This window comes from Microtus oregoni, unplaced genomic scaffold, assembly GCF_018167655.1.
Source record: "Microtus oregoni isolate MIOR12 unplaced genomic scaffold, Mior012 000005F_ref0000423, whole genome shotgun sequence".
NCBI classification, from domain to species: Eukaryota; Metazoa; Chordata; class Mammalia; order Rodentia; family Cricetidae; genus Microtus; species Microtus oregoni.
This window is the reverse complement of record NW_024543064.1, coordinates 17,737,227-17,750,627: the sequence shown is the minus strand read 5'-3', so window position 1 is coordinate 17,750,627 and position 13,401 is coordinate 17,737,227. Positions and strand designations below refer to the sequence as shown.

General features: G+C 50.6%; 1 protein-coding gene across 1 annotated transcript in view; it reads right to left on the bottom strand.

Moving 5' to 3' along the window:
• The window catches only part of LOC121448722 (non-compact myelin associated protein), a 30,480-nt gene extending 17,735 nt beyond the window's left edge, over positions 1-12,745 (bottom strand). Inside the window, exon 1 of the mRNA XM_041652900.1 lies at positions 12,626-12,745. The gene's annotated coding sequence lies outside the window, so the exon portion shown is untranslated. The remainder of the gene's footprint in view (positions 1-12,625) is intronic.
• Between the last annotated feature and the right edge of the window lie 656 nt (positions 12,746-13,401).

Here is a 13,401-nt window from a genome sequence, read left to right as displayed (position 1 = left end):
AGACAGGCCAGGAGGCTTGTTTCTTGAATGACTCCATATCCTGTCAAGACGACAGTCTGTAGTACCCTTCACACCTCCAAGGACTTATTTAGTAATATGGGGGGGCACATTTTATTCCACTTAAAAAGTAGCCCCCCATTTTAGTTTTTCCTTTTGAGGCAAAGTCTCACTTAGTAAAGCTGGGCCTGAAATTCACAAGCCCCCCTGCCCCAGCCTCCAAAGTGCTGGGGTATCAGGTGTGAGCCACCACACTTGCTGTTCCCCATCCCTGATTTTAAAATCTCACTGAAGGGCCTCAAAATATTGTGGGCCTCCCTACTGTGCCAGGTGGCCCCCACACATGTTCAGGATTCTCTAGGTGCCAGTCTGTCTGTCCACCTTCTGCTGGATCCCATGTCCTCCGAGCTTCCGCACTCTCGGCAGAGCTGAGCTCGGGGCCCTGGTTGGCGATACTGTCCTCCTTTTGTGTGGTACACATTCTGTTTGTTCCCGAGGCTGCATACATCCTAGAGGCTGATGGTGTACCAGGAATCTCAGACATGGGGGGGTATCCAGGTGTGCCCAGGGTCTAGGTATATATTAGACTGTCAAGAACTCGGGGGGGGGGGGCGGGCGCGGCGTGAGCACTCAGCATCAGCTGCTCCTTTCAGCTCCTTGGTGCCGACCACCGTGCACGAGGCCTCCCACTCAGGTCCGTCTGAAGCCCCGTCACACCCCTTTCCACTCTTCCACCCGAAAACACTTAGGTTCAGAAAGGCTGAGTGACTCTTCCTGTCCACAGGTATCAGAGCAGGACCCAGACCCCGCCTTCTGCTTCCCAGCGCCCCCAGCAGCTCCCTGAGCATGCTGGAGAGAATGTGGGAGACAGTCTGAGCTCTGGGCAAGCGTACCGGGCCCAGGAGAGCTTGGGTTGATGCCCTGGTTGTGCCAGGGTGCTGAGCAGGGGAAGTGTCCTGTCACCGCATGTTTCTGTGAACCTGGCTGGCCCCAAGTGTGGGGGAACCTTGGCCAAGAGGGGCTGTTGCTAAACAGACTCATGGGGACTTCATTTCCTTACCAAGAGCCACATCTGTTCACGGCAAACCGTAGAGCTGCAGAGCTGGGGACCGGACTCTGTCCATTCAGGGACCTTTGAGTGCTTATGAGGGAGACAGCCACCAGAGGATGAAGGGGCAGGAGGTAGGAGGCCCTGGGCCCGAAGTTTCCCTTAGGGGCTGACATCCTCTTCCAGATGGTACCCAGCTCAACCCAGGCATCGTTTTTGTACGGCAGAGGGAGGAAGAGCCGCCAGGCTGGGCTCTCCTGTGGGAATGGAGACTGGGGTCCGGAGGACTGAACACTCAGGAGGGGGAAGGGCACTGTCTGGGCTGGAATCCTGGACCGTAGGAAAGGAGAGGGCAGCTCAGCACCAGGATTTGTCAGTTTCTGCTTCCTGACTGGATGCAATGTGAACAGTCCTCCTCATCGTCCTCCTCAGTGACTTCCACAGCGATGAACTGCAACCTTCAACTGTGAGCCACAATAAACTCTTTTCTCCTAAAGCTGCTTTTGTGTTATTTTATTTTTGTTTTTTGAGACAGGGTTTCTCTGTAGCTTTGGAGCCTGTCCTGGACCCAGCTCTTGTAGACCAGGCTGGGCTTGAACTCAGAGACCTGCCTGCCTCTGCCTCCAGAGTGCTGGGATTAAAGGTGTGCACCACCACTGTCCAGCTTGTTTTTATTTTTAATCAGGGTGTTTTTTTTTTTATCATAGCAACAGGGCAGTAGCTGAGATATTGTGGGCTTGTTGTCTGAGTAAAATGACTTTTTAAAAAATTTTTTGTAAAAAAGCCCCTAGCCATCAGAAATTACAATGAACAGACTCCCTTCCCTCTCCAACCTGTTGGAAGGTCTCTGCACTCCCGGCTTGCTTTCCAATCAAGACAAATGAGAGCTGGGGGTGTTGCTTAGTCAAGCACTTGCCTCAAGAACATGAGGATCCAGGAGAAAGGCCGGGCGTGGCGGAGCATATATGTCATTTCAGAGATGGGGAGTTGGGTAGTGGAGATAGGTGGAGCCCTGTAAACACCTAGGCCAGCTAGGATTTGCTGTTTGCCTATGTGGTGAAGTTTCAGGCCGATTGGAGACCGTGCCTCAAACAGATGGTGGAAGGTATCTGAGGACCAACACCGGGGCCGGTTGTTCTGACCTCCAGATGCATGTACCACGTGCACCCCACCCTAAACACACACATGCACGCACGCACACACAAAACCAACTTGGACTCTAAGGTAAGGGAAGAAGAGGGAGGGAGGCCAAGTTATCCAGGGTCAAATATGTACAAGACTAAGAAAAAAGAGAATAATTTAATTGAATGTCCTCCTTCCTGCTGCCAACTCGGAGTTACGTAATTGAATTTCTCCAGGTATCCTCTTCTCCCTGCCCCCAGGCCCAGCTTCCGAGCAAACAGCAGCCGGAGAGGGAGGACAGACAAGGAGGCAGGAGTGAAGACCGAACTCTGGGTGCCCAACCCACCTGGAAGAACACAGACAAGTCCCATGGCCATGTGACCACGAGGAAATTCAGATGGACTCTTTCAGGACACTTGGTTTTCCCAGCAGGGTGTTGCCCAGCTCCTGACTGTCCTATGTTCTGTCCTCCACAGCCTGGTGCGTGGTGAGAAGGACACTTCGGAATTGGTCCTGGATTTGAATTCTGGTCTAGCTATGTCCCCTGGGCTATAACCTCCTTAAACCCCTCCATTACCATCGGTTGGCTTGTGCCTTCTCTTCAGCGATTACTCTTAATAACAAGGGGCAATGACTTAGCCTTAGCTGGACACCAGGCCTGGCAGTCTTACCTCTTAAGTCACCTAGCCAGGTGCACTGACCCCTAGTGACTCAGTCACAGGGCTGAAGAAGTCCTAGACTCTTACTCTAGTTAGGAGTCAGTCTCCCCAGGGACTTGTCTTCACCTCTCCTGAGTCCCCTCTTGCAGTTGGCCTATGGGCATGCCAGCTCTGCCCTGTTGTCCTTATTCTCAGAGAACAAACCTGCCCCAGTCATCACCACCTTGCAGCACCCAGCCTGGAGCTGCCTCGCGGAAGGTCCTGGAAAGAGCAAAGGAAGCGAAGCCTTGTGGACGCACACAGCCGGACCTGCTTGGACAAAGGTGAGTGCCCAAGGTCAGGCGAGAGCCAGCGGTGCCTCTGTCACCTTGATGCAGATGAGGAACCTCACAGCTTCAGAACCCTGAGCTTCCATTTTGCCTGAACTCAAACAAGGGCAATTACACGGGCTGTAGGAGGACGTGTCTTCAATTCCAGCACTTGGGAGGCAGAAACAGGAGGATCTCTGTCAATTCCAGACCTGCCTGGTCTATGAAGCAAGTTCCAGGACAGTCAGGACTGTTACACTGAGAAACCCTGTCTCAAAAAACCAAAACCAAAACAACAACAGCAAAACATAAAACTTGAACTGGACCTGGTGTTGCAGCGCCCGTGCCACCACAGGTCTGTACGTGAGCCTTGGGCAAGGGACCTGGAGATTCGAAAACGTAAAGACACATAGACAGGGTCATGGGTCATCCTTGGAACAAGAATGCCCACTTTACTGTACTCAAGGGCAGCTTATATAGGGCTCTGGCCAAGCCCCAGCTCTCGGGATCTTTCAGCTGTGGATCCATCAGAACCCACTCCCCTGCCATCAGGGTCTTGTGCTCAGAGCAGCTGCAGGCTGCTCAGAGCAGAGGAAAACCAGTTGTTTACAAAAAATTCAGGGTCTGGTGGTCTGCAATCCCCAACAGGGTGTGGTGGTACATGATCTTAATCCTAGCACTTGTGGATTGGAGACAGGAGGATCAGAAGTTCAAAGCCAGCCTCTGCTATATAGTGAGTTTGAGGTCTTGCCTCAAAGCTGGAAAGATGGCCCAGTAAATACAGACACTTGCCTACAAGCCTGACAACCTGACTCCAACCCCCAGAACCCACAAGACGGGAGGAGAGAACCAGCTCCCCACATGTGTGCCACAGCACATGGACCCCTCCAAAATAAGTAAATGTAATAAAACATTACGAACAACAACATCAAAAGGGGGCTCCATGGGTACTCCCAATTCAGCAGTCACACAGATGGCATGAATTAAACTAAGTGGGTCACACACACCAAAACAAAAGTCAGGGATCTGGGAAAGGGACAGACAGGGAGGAGGGCAGGTTGAAAGGGGTGGGAGAGAGATGAGACAGAGAAAGATAAGGGATGGGAAAGAGATAGGGGGCAGGAAAGAGCAGCCAGAATGTATTAATAGAAGTATGAGATTGTCAAGGAACTAACTTAATCCAACAAAGGAAACCTGCATTCTGCACTGGGAAGCTAACCCAGTCAGTGAAGTGCTTGCCTGACTTCACACCCTAGAACCCATGTAAAGACCATGCATGTGTAGTGGTGGCGCACATCTTTAATCCCAGCACGCGGGAGGCAGAGGTAGGTGGGTCTCTGTGAGTTCAAAGACTGCCTGGTCTACAGAGCTAGTTCCAGGACAGCCAGGGCTACACAGAGAAACCCTGTCTCAAAAAAACAAAACAAACCAACAAAAGAGCCATGTCTGTCACTGGCCTTAGTCCCAGTGTTGGGGAAGTGGAGACAGGAGACTCTTGGGGCCTCACCTGGTCAGCCAGCCTAGTCTAATTGGTGCGCTCCAGGCAATGAAGGATGCGTAGTGGTGAGTGCCTGTTATCCCAGCCCTCAGATGTTACAGAGTATTTAACTAGTCAAAGATGTGTTACATTTGTTCATGTTTCAGAATACTGATCTAACTGTCTAAAGGTGTGCTACATTTGTTTATGTTTCAGAATACTGATCTAACTGTTTAAAGGTGTGCTACATTTGTTTGTTTCAGAATACTGATCTAACTGTCTAAAGGTGTGCTACATTTGTTTGTTTCAGAATACTGATCTAACTGTCTAAAGGTGTGCTACTTTTGCCCGTGCTGCATTTGTTTAATGATGTAAAGACATGTTGTTTTGCCTCCCTAAGGTACCTGATTGGCTAATAAGAAGCCAAACGGCCCCTACCGAGGCAATAGAGGGTAGGCGAGTGGAGAGAATAAAGAGGAGGAGGAATCTAGGCTCGAAAAGCAATAAGGGGAGAACAAGGGAGAAAAAGAGGAAGATTTGCGGGGTTAGCCAGGCAGTCACCAGGCAGACAGACACAGAGTAGGACATACAGAATGAAAGAAAGGTAAGAAGCCCGAGACAGAACATAGATGAAGAGAAACATGCTAATTTAAGTTATAAGAGTTAGTGGGCTGGGGCTGGTGAGATGGCTCAGCGGTTAAGAGCACTGGCTGCCTTTCCAGGTGGACCTGGGTTCAAACATTCCCAGTACCCACATGGCAGCTCACAGGGTCTGTAACTCGGTTCCAGGGAATCGGACATCGTCACACCAATGTACATAATGTTAAATAAATTATTTTTTTTAAAGAGCTAGCGGGACAAACATAAAATAGGCTGAGCATTCATAACTTATAATAAGTCCCTCTGTCTGTCATGATTTGGGAGCTGGTTGGTGGCCAAAAGAAAGCCTGCTATATTCAGGAGGCAGAGACAGGAGGATTACAAATTCAAGGTCATCCTTGGCTATGTGGCCAGTCTGGGCTACGTGAGACACTGTCTTAAAAACAAAACAAAACAAAACAAAACAACAACAACAACAACAAAAAAAAACAGGACAGGAAACAAAACAAAAACAAAGACAAGCAAGTGCTTTGGTGCTCCTGGTGAGGTAGCAGCCAGGTCCAGTATTGGCAAAGAACAGCTTTGGCATCCCTGGGTGGAATGCAGCCATAGCATGCCGTGGGCTTAACAGTTCCTGCAGCCTGTCATTCCTGCTTGATGGGATAGGCTGCTAGGCTCCCAGGTTGGTCCGTTCTCAGTGATCCCGGAGCACCCTGACACTCCAGTCTTTAAAAGAGTCCCTGATTGCAAGAGGACTTCAAGTTCAAGGTCACCATGAGCTGTGTTGTGAGACCCTGTCTCAAAACTAAAGATCTGTATGATGCACGATTAACAAAAACTCAGAGAGAAATTGGAGTTCAACATGAAGATGAGAAAAGCAGAAGAGTCAGCCACTGACTTTTCCTTTAACCTCCATCTGAAATGACAACCCTGCCTCCGGGAATCCCAGAACGAGACTGTACGAGAGCTGTTTCCTCCCATTTTATAATCCTCTCTAGTGCTGGGATTAAAGGTATGCACTACCTGGTTTCTATGGCAACTAGCGTGGCTACTGGGATTAAACGCGTATGCCATTGTGGCTACTGGGATTAAAGGTGTATGCCATTGCTGGCTGGTCTGTAAGGCTGACCAGTGTGGCTGTTCTACTTTCCCGACACCCAAGCAAGCTTTATTATTAAAATACAAGTGCAATGCTACTACATCTGTGCGCAGCTCAGTTGGCAGTGTGCCTGCCTAGCCCCACGCAGTTCAGGCATGGTGGCACACACATGTAACCAGCACCCTGGAGGCAGAGGCAGGAGGACCCTGTCTCAAACAGAACTAAACACCCTCCTCCCTAATGTGCTGAACACCACCCCTACCCTGGCTCTCCACACTGCAGCATCATCATTGGTGTTTGTTTCTTTTCGTGGTTAACTATTTCCTCCCCAATAGTCTCTGTGGGTCTCTGTGGGCTCCACCTTCTGAGGTTTTATTGATTTGCCTCAGAATGCTTTTATGGTGAGCTCATGTTTAGACACCAGTTTGGCTGGCTTTAGGGCTCGGGGTAGACCCAGCTCTTTTCTTTCACTACTGAGGACGTGGCCACCTCCACTCCCTTTATCAGGTGAGCCATCTGCTGCTCTCCACTTTGTTCTTAGCCTTTCACTTTTTAAAAATAATAAAACTTGTATATTGTGTGTGTGTGTGTGTGTGTGTGTGTGTGTGTGTGTTTCGTCTGCACACGTCTATGCACCACCTGCATGGCTGGTGTCCGTGGAGGTCAGAAGAGGACACTGGATCCCCTGGAACTGGAGTCACAGACAGTTGTGAGTTGCCCTGTGGGTCCTCTGGAAGAGCAGCCAATGCTCTTGGCCACTGAGCCGTCTCTCCAGCTTGTCTGTCACGTTTTCGATCTCAGCTGCACGGTGATGTCCGTGTCGAGGACTTTCCTTATTTCACTGTCGGTGCTCCGAGTCCTTTCAGTCTGTGCTCATACACTCTCACGTCAGTTTGGAATGTTAAACCACCATTATTTTCTTAGTGATTTCCTTGTTAATGTCTTCTTTGGGTTTCTTTCTTTTCTTTTCTTTCTTTCTTTTTTTTTTCCGAGGCAGGGTTTCTCTGTGGTTTTGGAGCCTGTCCTGGAACTAGCTCCAGTAGCCCAGGCTGGCCTTGAACTCACAGAGATCCGCCTGCCTCTGCCTCCCTAGTGCTGGGATTAAAGGCGTGCGCCACCACCGCCCAGCTCTTTCTTTTCTTTTTTCTTTTTTCCCTTCTTTTTTGGACAGGTTGTAATCTAACCCAGGCTAGACTTGACCTCTCTGTGCGTACCCGAGGATGACCTTGGACTTCTGATTTTCCTGCCTCCACACCTCCACTCCCCTGTGTGAGGACATGCTGCCCATCTTCTCAGGGACTTGGCTTTGCAGGTGGCTGGACTGCCTGTCTTTCTTTCACAGAGGTCATACTTCTCAGCTGCTGTTGAGATCTGGGTCAGAATGTTCCTGGTTTAGAGACTGTCCTGTCTCGTGAGCAGACACCATGGCCAAGGCAAGCATTTAATTGGGGGCTTGCTTACAGTTTCAGAGGTGAGTCTATGACCATCCTGGTGGGGAACATGACGGCATGCAGGCCGGCATGGTGTTGGAGCAGTAGCTACAGGCAGCAGGGAGAAAGATAGATAGATAGATAGATAGATAGATAGATAGATAGATAGATGGATGGATACATGGATGGGTGGATAGAGACAGAGATAGACAGAGATTAGGCCTTATAGTGATATTTTATTTGTGTTTTAATAAATAAAACTTGCCTGAAGATCAGAAAAGAAAGCAGCTAACTGCTAGAGAGACCAAATCTTCAGACTGAAAGGGCAAGATCCTGTCTCCACGAATCCACAGACTGAAGTCAGAGGCTACACTCAACTCCTGCCTTATATTCCTCTCTAGTTCTGGGATTAAAGGCGTCTCATCTCAAGTGGTGGGATTGAAGGTGTGAGCTCTGTTTCTCCTTTAGACTGATTCCCTCTCACGTAGCCCAGGCTGGCCTCGAGTCTTGGGATTAAATGTGTGTGCCACCACTGCCTGGCCTGAGTATCTGAGGCTTTAGAGGAACCGAGGAGGCAAATGCTGGCCCACTGGGGGCTTATATCATCACTGCTGATGTCTCCTGAACACCAGACACTGAGGTTGACATTAGGAAAGAACACACAGGAATCTGCCCTCCATCCCCCGGCATCCTTCAGGCCTACAACCGGAAAGAGAGCTGACATGTGACTTCCAGAAAGTTTGGGAGGACTGAATGGACTGGACTCCTTCTAAGAAGCTCTGGGTGAAAACAGTCCACCGTGCTCAGTGGTGGCAGGAACTTTAAACTCCTGAGGCAGTGTACACTGAAAGTTGTCACAGCAGGCCCCAACACCAGGTTCTCCAAAGGGGACACGGATATCAGTAAGTGATTACTGTGGACATCAGAGACTGGAGGTTTGAGCTAGAGGTGGATGCATGGGCACAGCGTGGGGTGAAATCCCCGCTCGCTTCCCCCTTCTCAGTTCTGCCACAAGACCAGATGGGTTTCTAGGGCCTCCACCTTTCCCCAAGGAATTGTGATCATGTGTATGCCACTCACTCTGCTCCCATGGGGACCCTGGCTTAGGGCCCCATCAGCTCCAGCCTGCCTAGCTCCCGATAGGAAGCCCCCAAGCAGGCCCCAGTTCTGCTGTAGAACAAACCGTCTGTTTCAGAAACACACACACCCTCTTTTCCATCCTCAGACCAAGCTGTGGCCAAGTTACCCGAGAACTTCAGACCACATGAGAAGGTCTGGCCCTGTTGCCCTGCAGCCGGCCCCTGTTCTTGCCTGTGCTACAGTGGGTGGGGGAGCATCGAGCCCCACTACAGGCAATCAACTTAGCTCTGTCTGTTCCCTGACTTCCTGCCTCCTTCGGCCTACCTAGTGCCAGTGTGGATCAGGACTTCATCTCAGGACAAGGCACAAAGAGCCTATCCCACCAGATCTTAAAGCAAAGACAGAATCCAGACCTGAGGCACCACGGGGCAGTATTCAGTAGGATGGGGATGGGGAAGCTGCTGGAGGGAGGGAGAGGGAGAGGGAGAAGCCAGCTAGGAAAACTCACATGCTATTGCTGCCAGCTGGCTGCAGAGGCCCAAAGTGTGCAACAAAGGCAGGCGGATCTCTGTGAGTTCAAGGCCAACCTGGTCTACAAGAGCTAGTTCCAGGACAGGCTCCAAAGCTAGAGAAACCCTGTCTTGAAAAACAAAAACAAAAAAACTGGTTTCTGGTTTTCTGTTTTAGAGACAAGACATTACTGATCCCAGGATGGCCTTGAACTTGCCAACTTGATTCTCCTGCCTTCCTTCCCCCCAGTCCCGGGGCAGTGTGGTGGGGAGGTCATCAGAAACTACTTTAGTTCTCTCAGCTTTTGGGGCAGCAGTTACTTTACGTCCTGGCCTCTCTTGAATGTTCTCCTGTGCAGCTCTTATCGGAGAAGAGCCACTGGTATAGGGGAGAGGGACCAGTAAGAGGGGTGACCTAAGCTGGAGGTGGTGGGACTGGAGAGTGAAGAGTTCACAGTTCTGTCTGAACCTCCAAGTCAAAGACAAGAGTGCAGGTTCTCCATTTCATAGGAAACTAAGCACCAGTGTGTCGCCTGCAGGGCTGGGGACAGGGCTGGGGGGAGGTAATAGTGAGCGAAGGGGTGCAGGGCTGGGGTTGGGGGGAAGTGATAGCAAGTAAGGGAAGCAACATCCTTGCTTCCTCCCTCTCTGTTCACTTAGATGCCACAGTGAGACACGTAGGATTTTATTTATTTATTTTTGAGACAGGGTTTCTCTGTGTAGTCCTGCTTGTCCTGGAACTCTCTCTGTAGACCAGACTGGTCTTGAACTCACAGAGATCCACCTGCCTTTGCCTCCCAAATGCTGGGATTAAAGGGGTGCACCATTATATGCAGCAAAACTTACCATTTTTTTTATTATATTTTGTGTCTGTGTGCTCACACAATGGTGCACACGTGCAAGTCAGAGGACAATTTTCAGGAGCCAGTTCTCTTCTTCCACCATGTGGATCCAGGGGTCAAACTCAGGGGGTCAGACCGCAGGTGTTTTTCCCTGCTGAGCTATGTCACTGGTCTTATCTGGCTACTTCTCTCTCTCTCTCTCTCTCTCTCTCTCTCTCTTTCTCTCTCTCTTCCTTTCTTCCTTCCTTCCTTTCTTCCTTCCTTTCTTTTTTTTCTTTCAAGATTATTTTACCATCTAGCCTGGGCTGGCCTTGAACTGTGGTAAGCCTTCTCCCTCAACTTCCTGGTACTAAAATGACACATATAGACTATCACAGCGGGCAAACACACAAATAAAAGATTCCAACCAACTAGGAAAGTACTACAAGAGGCATTGATGTTGTGGAATAATCTTTTTGCACATTGTGAAGATGTGTCTTTGCCAAGGTGCCTTTTGATTGGTTTTAAAAAGAGCTGAATGGCCAATAGCTAGGGAGGGAGAGGGATAGGTGGGGTGGCAGGCAGAGAGAATAAAGAGGGGGAGAAATCGAGGGAAAAAAGGAGCAGTGGGAACGAGAGAGAAAGAGAGGAGCTCGCCTGAGGCCAGAAGCCAGGCAGCTGTCAGTCAGCCAGACATGACAAGCAGTGAAAATAAGATATACAAAAGGAAAGAGGGTAAAAAGCCCCGAGGCAAAGCATAGATGAAGAGAAACAGGTTAAGTTATAAGAGCTAGCAAGACATGAGCCTAAGCTAAGGCTGAGCATTCATAATTAAAAATAAGTCCCCATGCCATTATTGTGTGAGCCAGCAAGCTGGTGACTCAAAGAAAAATCCGTCTACATATGGTGTCCAACATATGGGGGCTCAAATACCCAAACATAGGCCTGAGAAAGCTAAGGAAAGTTCTGGACAAGGGGCCATTTCTTGGGTGGGGTGGTGCTCTGTGTCCAGAGGTGCAGCTTCCAGCCATTGCCTGCAGGCTGGAGCCAGCTGCCAGCACCCCGTGCTAAGCTGAGCCCCGGGGCAGCTGTCCTGGCAGTTTAAGATTTGTCTTCTGTAGTAAGAGAACACTAGCCAGGACTGCAGATAAGCCAGTAGAGACTGGACAGCAAATGTGACCGCTGGTTCTCCCAGGACTTGATCATTATCTCAGTTTCTCAGGTTCCCTTTGCCCACAGACAGCAGGACTCAGTCTAGAGAACACAATGCCCACCTTCCCAAGAGATGGAATGGGTTATTTTCGGTCACTTAGTGGGTAATGGGTGTTTGTCATCACTTAAGGGAGACATAGGAATATAGGATAAAAAGGCAACTCTTAACCTCAAATAATTTTACATTTTTTGGCATACTGATACAAATTTAAAGTTATTTTTGTTATAGCATATATATGTTTCTACTCTTATTTGGGGTATTGTGCTTATGCAGAGCATGTAAAAATGCAATGTATAATTAAGAAATACAGGTTAGAGCCGGGCAGTAGTGGCGCACGCCTTTAATCCCAGCACTTGGGAGGCAGAGGCAGGCAGAACTCCAGGATCTCTGTGAGTTCGAGACCAGCCTGGTCTATAAGAGCTAGTTCCAGGACAGGCTCCAAAACCACAGAGAAACCCTGTCTGGAAAAACCAACTTAGGTTTTTGGGGGCAGTGTCTTCCTGCTCCTGTGGATACCCGCAGCTCTTCCCCCATATCAATTCTCCACTTCAGATCTTTGCTTCTTACAATAGTTTCAGTCAACTCAGAGAGATGGCAGCCCAACACCATGACAGGCGAGGGAACTAGGTGTTAAGGCAACCACAACCCCCACAGAGACCAAGCGATCCTATCTTCAAGTCCACCTCACCAGGGCCTGCTCACCACACCACACCAGGAGGTACCCGGCTCCGCCCCATGCAGCCACCCTTAGGAACTTTACTGGATACCCAGCACCCTTCAGTGAGACAGTGGTGAACCAGACACAGGTACTATCACCAAGAAGCCAGCCTGACAGAAATTAGTAGCTTACGTAAAACCACGACTTAATTTGTTAAAGATGTTGTTCCACTTAGGTACAAGAAAACAGATTGCACAGAAAAGAAAGGGCTATGGCGACAGGTGGGCGAAGACAGGGGACTCTGACTGGGACTGCTCAGGCTTCTTTGCTCCTTTCCCAGCTCCTCAAATCCCTCAACCTCTCTTGCAAGAATATTCCTCCTGAACCCCAGGGCTTCCTCAGTTCCCAGTCCAGCCCTTTTAGAGGCAGGGATCACTTTCCACCTTAAAGCACCCAGGACTGGAACCTCCCCCTATCAAGGAGCGGCTTGTTCAACGGCTTGCTTATTGACTTAGCCAGAAGCCTGGGCCCCTCCGGGTTTTGGTCTCCGTGGATTGCAGAGCTCCTGGGGCCTCTGAGGGGGCGCGCTCTCCTCGATACCCACCCAGTTCATAGACTACGCGAATTCAGGACCCGCAGGGGTCAAGGCTCCTTCTACTTCTCTAAGACTTTTTCCCAGGAGTCGTGGTCACTCCCGGTGGCTTCGCGGGAGGGGACAAGGAAACCACCAGTTTTCTGCATGCCTGAGATGTTACCCCAATGCAGCTAGCTTCGGGGTGCTTCTCGGCACTAGGGTCTGCAGATACTGGAGATATTGTTGATCTTTCGGCTACTCGTTCCTGTCAAGGTGGACCAGGCTGGGGACCCCCGCCCCGGGCGACCCCGTGAGCCCTTGCACGCTGCCCTCCCGCACGCCTGCGTTCCGCGCCCCGCACACCTACCCGCTTGGCACGCCCGCTCCGCCTCCTGTCGGCCCTGCTCCTAGTGCTCGGTGGCCACCGCCACCGCCTCCGGGTCCCGTCCCGTCCAGCCCCGCCCACCAGGTGACCCCCGCCCGCCCTGCGCTCCGGCGCCGCCCCGCGGTGTCCACGTGCCGCCCTCTCGACCAGCCACTGGAGGGGACTTTAGGTCTGGCACCCCCGCAGTCACTTCTTCCAGGTAGGACTCCCGAGAAGGCAAAAGAGGAGGAAGGGATCGCCACCCCCCCCCCCCAGGAGATCGAGACCCGCCCCTGGGAGTCGGATGAGGCGAGCTGATGGAGTGGGGGATGTAGACCGACGGTGGGACCCACGGACCAGAAAACTTACAGTTGTCAAGTGACAGAAATTCCTCCTGCGTGTGATTAGAGTCTAGACTTTCAACCCAGGAGTGAGATGCTGT